The sequence below is a fragment of the Pelophylax lessonae genome (genome assembly GCF_965119305.1).
Source record: "Pelophylax lessonae genome assembly, chromosome: 13".
In the NCBI taxonomy this organism is placed as follows: domain Eukaryota; kingdom Metazoa; phylum Chordata; class Amphibia; order Anura; family Ranidae; genus Pelophylax; species Pelophylax lessonae.
Window position 1 is genome coordinate 6851480 of NC_138780.1, and position 9569 is coordinate 6861048.

Below are 9569 nucleotides of genomic sequence, written 5' to 3' on the forward strand. Positions count from 1 at the left end.
ACATCAGTCTCTGTACCAGAGGAGCTTACACTCTAATGTCCCCTCCAGGTCACACACTATTATAATAATACATGTATATAGCTCTGGCATATACCGGAGCGTTGTTGCTCGGTGCACCTATAAGCATGCAGTATATGAGAGGAGGAGATAGAAGGTATATAGGGTTTTATAGAGGTCAGGGGAGGTCAGGCGGTGAGTCAGGGGTCTCCGGCTCTTACAGGTGAAGTCTGGAGGTGAGGAGTATTGGTGTTCCACACTGATGAGCCATAACTGAAGAGCAGGTTTTGTAGGGGAGGGGAGGCGGGGGTGTAAACGTCTCAGACAGACCCCCCTTGTGTGTCACCCAGCCTTGCAGTGACTGATCCCTGTAACCCAATGCTGGAAGGTGACGTCAGCCATTCCTGCCACAAAGACTCAATCAGCAGAGCATGACACCATAGACTGGAGGACAATGAGGCCGGGTGACTCAGCGCCTGGGGGAGGCTCCCTCCTCATTAACCTCCATATAACATTAACTACACCGGTGACCTGTACAGACCAGGAATTACTACATACCATAGGAGGAGCTGGGACCAGGAACCGCGACACTTGGGGGTCCCAGAACAATGACACCCTGACACTGGGGGGTCCCAAACAATGGCACCCTGACACTGGGGGATCCCAAACAATGGTACCCTGACACTGGGGGTCCCAAACAATGGCACCCTGACACTTGGGGGTCCCAAACAATGGCACCCTGACACTTGGGGGTCCCAAACAATGGCACCCTGACACTTGGGGTCCAGAACAATGACACCCCGACACTTGTGGATCCACAACAATGACACCCTGACACTGGGGGGTCCCAGAACAATGACACCCTGACACTGAGGGGTCCCAGAACAATGACACCCTGACACTGGGGGGTCCCAGAACAATGACACCCTGACACTGGGGGGTCCCAGAACAATGACACCCTGACACTTGGGGGTCCAGAACAATGACACCCTGACACTTGTGGATCCACAACAATGACACCCTGACACCGGGGGGTCCCAGAACAATGACACACTGATATTGGGGGATCCCAGAACAATGACACCCTGACACTGGGGGATCCAGAACAATGACACCCTGACACTGGGGGATCCCAGAACAATGACACCCTGACACCGGGGGATCCCAGAACAATGACACCCTGACACCGGGGGGGTCCCAGAACAATGACACCCTGACACTTGGGGATTCCAGAACAATGACACACTGACACTTGGGGGTCCAGAACAATGACACCCTGACACTTGTGGATCCAGAACAATGACACCTTGACACCGGGGGGTCCCAGAACAATGACACACTGACACTGGGGGATCCCAGAACAATGACACACTGACACTTGTGGATCCAGAACAATGACACCCTGACACTTGGGGATCCAAGAACAATGACACCCTGACACTTGTGGATCCAGAACAATGACACCCTGACACTGAGGGATCCCAGAACAATGACACCCTGACACTGGGGGATCCCAGAACAATGACACCCTGACACTGGGGGATCCAGAACAATGACACCCTGACACCGGGGGGTCCCAGAACAATGACACCCTGACACCGGGGGGGTCCCAGAACAATGACACCCTGACACTTGGGGATTCCAGAACAATGACACACTGACACTTGTGGATCCAGAACAATGACACCCTGACACCGGGGGGTCCCAGAACAATGACACCCTGACACTTGGGGATTCCAGAACAATGACACACTGACACTTGTGGATCCAGAACAATGACACCCTGACACTTGTGGATCCAGAACAATGACACCCTGACACTTGGGGATCCCAGAACAATGACACCCTGACACTTGTGGATCCAGAACAATGACACCCTGACACTGGGGGATCCCAGAACAATGACACCCTGACACTGGGGGATCCCAGAACAATGACACCCTGACACTGGGGGATCCAGAACAATGACACCCTGACACCGGGGGGTCCCAGAACAATGACACCCTGACACCGGGGGGGTCCCAGAACAATGACACCCTGACACTTGGGGATTCCAGAACAATGACACACTGACACTTGGGGGTCCAGAACAATGACACCCTGACACTTGTGGATCCAGAACAATGACACCCTGACAACGGGGGGTCCCAGAACAATGACACCCTGACAATTGGGGATCCCAGAACAATGACACACTGACACTTGGGGGTCCAGAACAATGACACCCTGACACTTGTGGATCCAGAACAATGACACACTGACACTTGGGGATCCCAGAACAATGACACCCTGACACTGGGGGATCCAGAACAATGACACCCTGACACCAGGGGGTCCCAGAACAATGACATCCTGACACCGGGGGGGTCCCAGAACAATGACACCCTGACACTTGGGGATTCCAGAACAATGACACACTGACACTTGGGGGTCCAGAACAATGACACCCTGACACTGGGGGATCCAGAACAATGACACCCTAACACCGGGGGGTCCCAGAACAATGACACCCTGACACCGGGGGGGTCCCAGAACAATGACACCCTGACACTTGGGGATTCCAGAACAATGACACACTGACACTTGGGGGTCCAGAACAATGACACCCTGACACTTGTGGATCCAGAACAATGACACCCTGACACTTGGGGATTCCAGAACAATGACACACTGACACTTGTGGATCCAGAACAATGACACCCTGACACCGGGGGGTCCCAGAACAATGACACCCTGACACTTGGGGATCCCAGAACAATGACACACTGACACTTGTGGATCCAGAACAATGACACACTGACACTTGTGGATCCAGAACAATGACACCCTGACACTTGGGGATCCCAGAACAATGACACCCTGACACTTGTGGATCCAGAACAATGACACCCTGACACTGGGGGATCCCAGAACAATGACACCCTGACACTGGGGGATCCCAGAACAATGACACACTGACACTTGGGGGTCCAGAACAATGACACCCTGACACTTGTGGATCCAGAACAATGACACCCTGACAACGGGGGGTCCCAGAACAATGACACCCTGACAATTGGGGATCCCAGAACAATGACACACTGACACTTGGGGGTCCAGAACAATGACACCCTGACACTTGTGGATCCAGAACAATGACACACTGACACTTGGGGATCCCAGAACAATGACACCCTGACACTGGGGGATCCAGAACAATGACACCCTGACACCGGGGGGTCCCAGAACAATGACACCCTGACACCGGGGGGGTCCCAGAACAATGACACCCTGACACTTGGGGATTCCAGAACAATGACACACTGACACTTGGGGGTCCAGAACAATGACACCCTGACACTGGGGGATCCAGAACAATGACACCCTGACACCGGGGGGTCCCAGAACAATGACACCCTGACACCGGGGGGGTCCCAAAACAATGACACCCTGACACTTGGGGATTCCAGAACAATGACACACTGACACTTGGGGGTCCAGAACAATGACACCCTGAAACTTGTGGATCCAGAACAATGACACCCTGACACTGGGGGATCCCAGAACAATGACACCCTGACACTGGGGGATCCCAGAACAATGACACCCTGACACCGGGGGGTCCCAGAACAATGACACCCTGACACCGGGGGGTCCCAGAACAATGACACCCTGACACTGGGGGATCCCAGAACAATGACACCCTGACACCGGGGGGTCCCAGAACAATGACACCCTGACACCGGGGGGTCCCAGAACAATGACACCCTGACACCGGGGGATCCCAGAACAATGACACCCTGACACTGGGGGATCCCAGAACAATGACACCCTGACACCGGGGGGTCCCAGAACAATGACACCCTGACACCGGGGGGTCCCAGAACAATGACACCCTGACACTGGGGGATCCAGAACAATGACACCCTGACACTTGTGGATCCACAACAATGGCACCCTGACACTTGGGGATCCCAGAACAATGAAACCCTGACACTTGGGGATCCAGAACAATGACACCCTGACACTTGGGGATCCAGAACAATGACACCCTGACACTGGGGGATCCCAGAACAATGACACCCTGACACTGGGGGGTCCCAGAACAATGACACCCTGACACTGGGGGGTCCCAGAACAATGACACCCTGACACTGGGGGATCCCAGAACAATGACACCCTGACACTGGGGGATCCCAGAACAATGACACCCTGACACTTGGGGATCCAGAACAATGACACCCTGACACTTGGGGATCCAGAACAATGACACCCTGACACTGGGGGATCCCAGAACAATGACACCCTGACACTGGGGGGTCCCAGAACAATGACACCCTGACACTGGGGGGTCCCAGAACAATGACACCCTGACACTGGGGGATCCCAGAACAATGACACCCTGACACTGGGGGGTCCCAGAACAATGACACCCTGACACTGGGGGATCCCAGAACAATGACACCCTGACACTGGGGGATCCCAGAACAATGACACCCCGACACTTGGGGATCCCAGAACAATGACACCCCGACACTGGGGGGATCCAGAACAATGACACCCTGACACTTGGGGTCCAGAACAATGACACCCCGACACTTGGGGATCCCAGAACAATGACACCCTGACACTGGGGGATCCAGAACAATGACACCCTGACACTTGTGGATCCACAACAATGGCACCCTGACACTTGGGGATCCCAGAACAATGAAACCCTGACACTTGGGGATCCAGAACAATGAAACCCTGACACTTGGGGATCCAGAACAATGACACCCTGACACTGGGGGATCCCAGAACAATGACACCCTGACACTGGGGGGTCCCAGAACAATGACACCCTGACACTGGGGGGTCCCAGAACAATGACACCCTGACACTGGGGGGTCCCAGAACAATGACACCCTGACACTGGGGGATCCCAGAACAATGACACCCTGACACTGGGGGATCCCAGAACAATGACACCCTGACACTTGGGGATCCAGAACAATGACACCCTGACACTTGGGGATCCAGAACAATGACACCCTGACACTGGGGGATCCCAGAACAATGACACCCTGACACTGGGGGGTCCCAGAACAATGACACCCTGACACTGGGGGGTCCCAGAACAATGACACCCTGACACTGGGGGATCCCAGAACAATGACACCCTGACACTGGGGGGTCCCAGAACAATGACACCCTGACACTGGGGGATCCCAGAACAATGACACCCTGACACTGGGGAACCCAGAACAATGACACCCTGACACTGGGGGGGATCCAGAACAATGACACCCTGACACTTGGGGTCCAGAACAATGACACCCTGACACTGGGGGATCCAGAACAATGACAACCTGACACCGGGGGGATCCACAACAATGGCACCCTGACACTTGGGGATCCCAGAACAATGACACCCTGACACTTGGGGATCCTAGAACAATGTCACCCTGACACTTGGGGGATCCAGAACAATGACACCCTGACACTGGGGGGTCCCAGGACAATGACACCCTGACACTTGGGGGTCCCAGAACAATGACACCCTGACACTGGGGGATCCCAGAACAATGACACCCTGACACCGGGGGGTCCCAGAACAATGACACACTGACACTGGGGGGATCCCAGAACAATGACACCCTGACACTGGGGGAGGGTCCAAATAGATCTTTGAATATAAATAAAGAATATATTCCACAGATTACAGATCATCACTGACTGCAGTCTAAAGCCAGCAGGGGGCAGGCCAGAGCGCCACCTTTGGATGGAAAGTGAACCTGCATGCAGACACATTAATGCAGCACTCTGGTAGGAGTCATTCTCTGGCTTTAGCAGAGCTGCAGCATTTCCTGAACTGAATTAGCAGTTTTCTCTTTTTTTTCCCCCCAATATTAATAGTGAAGGAAAAACAGAAGAGGAATAAAACCCCTACAATAGTAGTAGGTAACAGTTCCATTGTCCCAGTATACAGAGGAAGTCTCCCCCCCCCCCCCCCCACTTTTGTTATCTCTACAGACTTTTTATTCCTCTATATAACCAACTGCTTTATAACCTCAGCCTGTAAATGTAAATCTCTGCCTGTAAATGGTGAACCCAACAGACCTGAAAGTGGGGGGGGGGGAGATGGGGGGGGGGGGGGGGTAATAAATTCTTCTCTGCCTGCATCACACACTTTATGGAAGCTGCTGATTGAAGTCCTCAGATCAGAGCCAGCCGGATATTCATTATCAATGAATGCTTGACCTGAAGATTCCAATCATATGGAAGATGACAGTTCCCTGCCAGAGACTGAACTGTCCTTCCTGTATAATATATCTTATATCTGGAGAGCGGTGATGTCACTCTGTATAATATATCTTATATCTGGAGAGCGGTGATGTCACTCTGTATAATATATCTTATATCTGGAGAGTGGTGATGTCACTCTGTATAATATATCTTATATCTGGAGAGTGGTGATGTCACTCTGTATAATATATCTTATATCTGGAGAGCGGTGATGTCACTCTGTATAATATATCTTATATCTGGAGAGCGGTGATGTCACTCTGTATAATATATCTTATATCTGGAGAGTGGTGATGTCACTCTGTATAATATATCTTATATCTGGAGAGCGGTGATGTCACTCTGTATAATATATCTTATATCTGGAGAGCGGTGATGTCACTCCTGTATAATATATCTTATATCTGGAGAGCGGTGATGTCACTCTGTATAATATATCTTATATCTGGAGAGCGGTGATGTCACTCTGTATAATATATCTTATATCTGGAGAGCGGTGATGTCACTCCTGTATAATATATCTTATATCTGGAGAGCGGTGATGTCACTCTGTATAATATATCTTATATCTGGAGAGCGGTGATGTCACTCCTGTATAATATATCTTATATCTGGAGAGCGGTGATGTCACTCCTGTATAATATATCTTATATCTGGAGAGTGGTGATGTCACTCTGTATAATATATCTTATATCTGGAGAGTGGTGATGTCACTCTGTATAATATATCTTATATCTGGAGAGCGGTGATGTCACTCTGTATAATATATCTTATATCTGGAGAGCGGTGATGTCACTCTGTATAATATATCTTATATCTGGAGAGTGGTGATGTCACTCTGTATAATATATCTTATATCTGGAGAGCGGTGATGTCACTCTGTATAATATATCTTATATCTGGAGAGCGGTGATGTCACTCCTGTATAATATATCTTATATCTGGAGAGCGGTGATGTCACTCTGTATAATATATCTTATATCTGGAGAGCGGTGATGTCACTCTGTATAATATATCTTATATCTGGAGAGCGGTGATGTCACTCCTGTATAATATATCTTATATCTGGAGAGCGGTGATGTCACTCTGTATAATATATCTTATATCTGGAGAGCGGTGATGTCACTCCTGTATAATATATCTTATATCTGGAGAGCGGTGATGTCACTCTGTATAATATATCTTATATCTGGAGAGTGGTGATGTCACTCTGTATAATATATCTTATATCTGGAGAGTGGTGATGTCACTCTGTATAATATATCTTATATCTGGAGAGCGGTGATGTCACTCTGTATAATATATCTTATATCTGGAGAGCGGTGATGTCACTCTGTATAATATATCTTATATCTGGAGAGCGGTGATGTCACTCTGTATAATATATCTTATATCTGGAGAGCTGTGATGTCACTCTGTATAATATATCTTATATCTGGAGAGCGGTGATGTCACTCTGTATAATATATCTTATATCTGGAGAGCAGTGATGTCACTCTGTATAATATATCTTATATCTGGAGAGCGGTGATGTCACTCCTGTATAATATATCTTATATCTGGAGAGTGGTGATGTCACTCCTGTATAATATATCTTATATCTGGAGAGCGCTGATGTCACTCCTGTATAATATATCTTATATCTGGAGAGCGGTGATGTCACTCTGTATAATATATCTTATATCTGGAGAGCGGTGATGTCACTCTGTATAATATATCTTATATCTGGAGAGCGGTGATGTCACTCCTGTATAATATATCTTATATCTGGAGAGCGGTGATGTCACTACTGTATAATATATCTTATATCTGGAGAGTGGTGATGTCACTCTGTATAATATATCTTATATCTGGAGAGTGGTGATGTCACTCTGTATAATATATCTTATATCTGGAGAGCGGTGATGTCACTCTGTATAATATATCTTATATCTGGAGAGTGGTGATGTCACTCTGTATAATATATCTTATATCTGGAGAGCGGTGATGTCACTCTGTATAATATATCTTATATCTGGAGAGCGGTGATGTCACTCCTGTATAATATATCTTATATCTGGAGAGCGGTGATGTCACTCCTGTATAATATATCTTATATCTGGAGAGCGGTGATGTCACTCTGTATAATATATCTTATATCTGGAGAGCGGTGATGTCACTCTGTATAATATATCTTATATCTGGAGAGCGGTGATGTCACTCTGTATAATATATCTTATATCTGGAGAGCGGTGATGTCACTCTGTATAATAAATCTTATATCTGGAGAGCGGTGATGTCACTCTGTATAATATATCTTAAACACACTTCATGCTATTGGCCCATTTATTGATATTGCTCCCCCTACTGACTTAATTTGAATATACGGTACATAATTAGAAGACCTTTCAGGACCATAAACACAGGTTTCGGCTGCTGGTTGTTGCAGCAATGCATGTTATATGTACTAGTATGTTCCAATAGGCTATGCCAACCCACCTCCACGCACTACCAAGCACTGTGGTGCACTTCATTGTTAAACATGGCGTATGCCCATTATTTTGGACCTTTCATTGCCCTGCCCGCCCATTCATTGGAATAAGCTGCCTCAATGCAACGCGCAATAACGCAACAGGACGCCGAGTTCTGAATGGGCCCTGAAGGGATAAATTGTTGCAGTAGAAATGTATTCAGAACATTTTGATTGGATGAAAGCAGTCCAGCCTACATCACACATAGGAACGTGGTGAGCCAACTTGTGTGACCCGTCTGTCCTCATAACAAGGAACGTCTGATCACCGAACAAAGAGCGCGATAATCCCTGTCTGTCCCTCCCACGTCTCCTCACAACGAGCGTGCAGACATGTCACTCGCAGCGACTGGGAACGCAGCTCTGAGCCAAATACACAGAAGATGGGATGGGGCAATGCTCTGCAGATGTCTTCAGAGGTGAAATAATCTGCAGAATATATAACTATGGATCTGTCAGGAAGGGGGTGGGATGGAGCGATGTTCTGCAGATCTCTAGAGAGATCAATGATGGGATAATCTGCAGAATATATCAATATGGATCTGTCAGGAGGGGGATGTGAGGGAGCGATGTTCTGCAGAACTGTAGAGTAGTTGTAGATATCAGCCCTCCCCCTCCTCGGGGGTCACACACAGGTGGAATGATTTGTGTCCTCCTCTCTCTGTTTTCACACACCTGGATATGAAGACTCCTCCTCCTGGTACTGCAGACAATCGGGTCCCTGTCCTCCCTACACCATCCTGGGAGGGGCGCTATAAACACCATTGTTTATATACACTCCTATAGAGGAAGGACA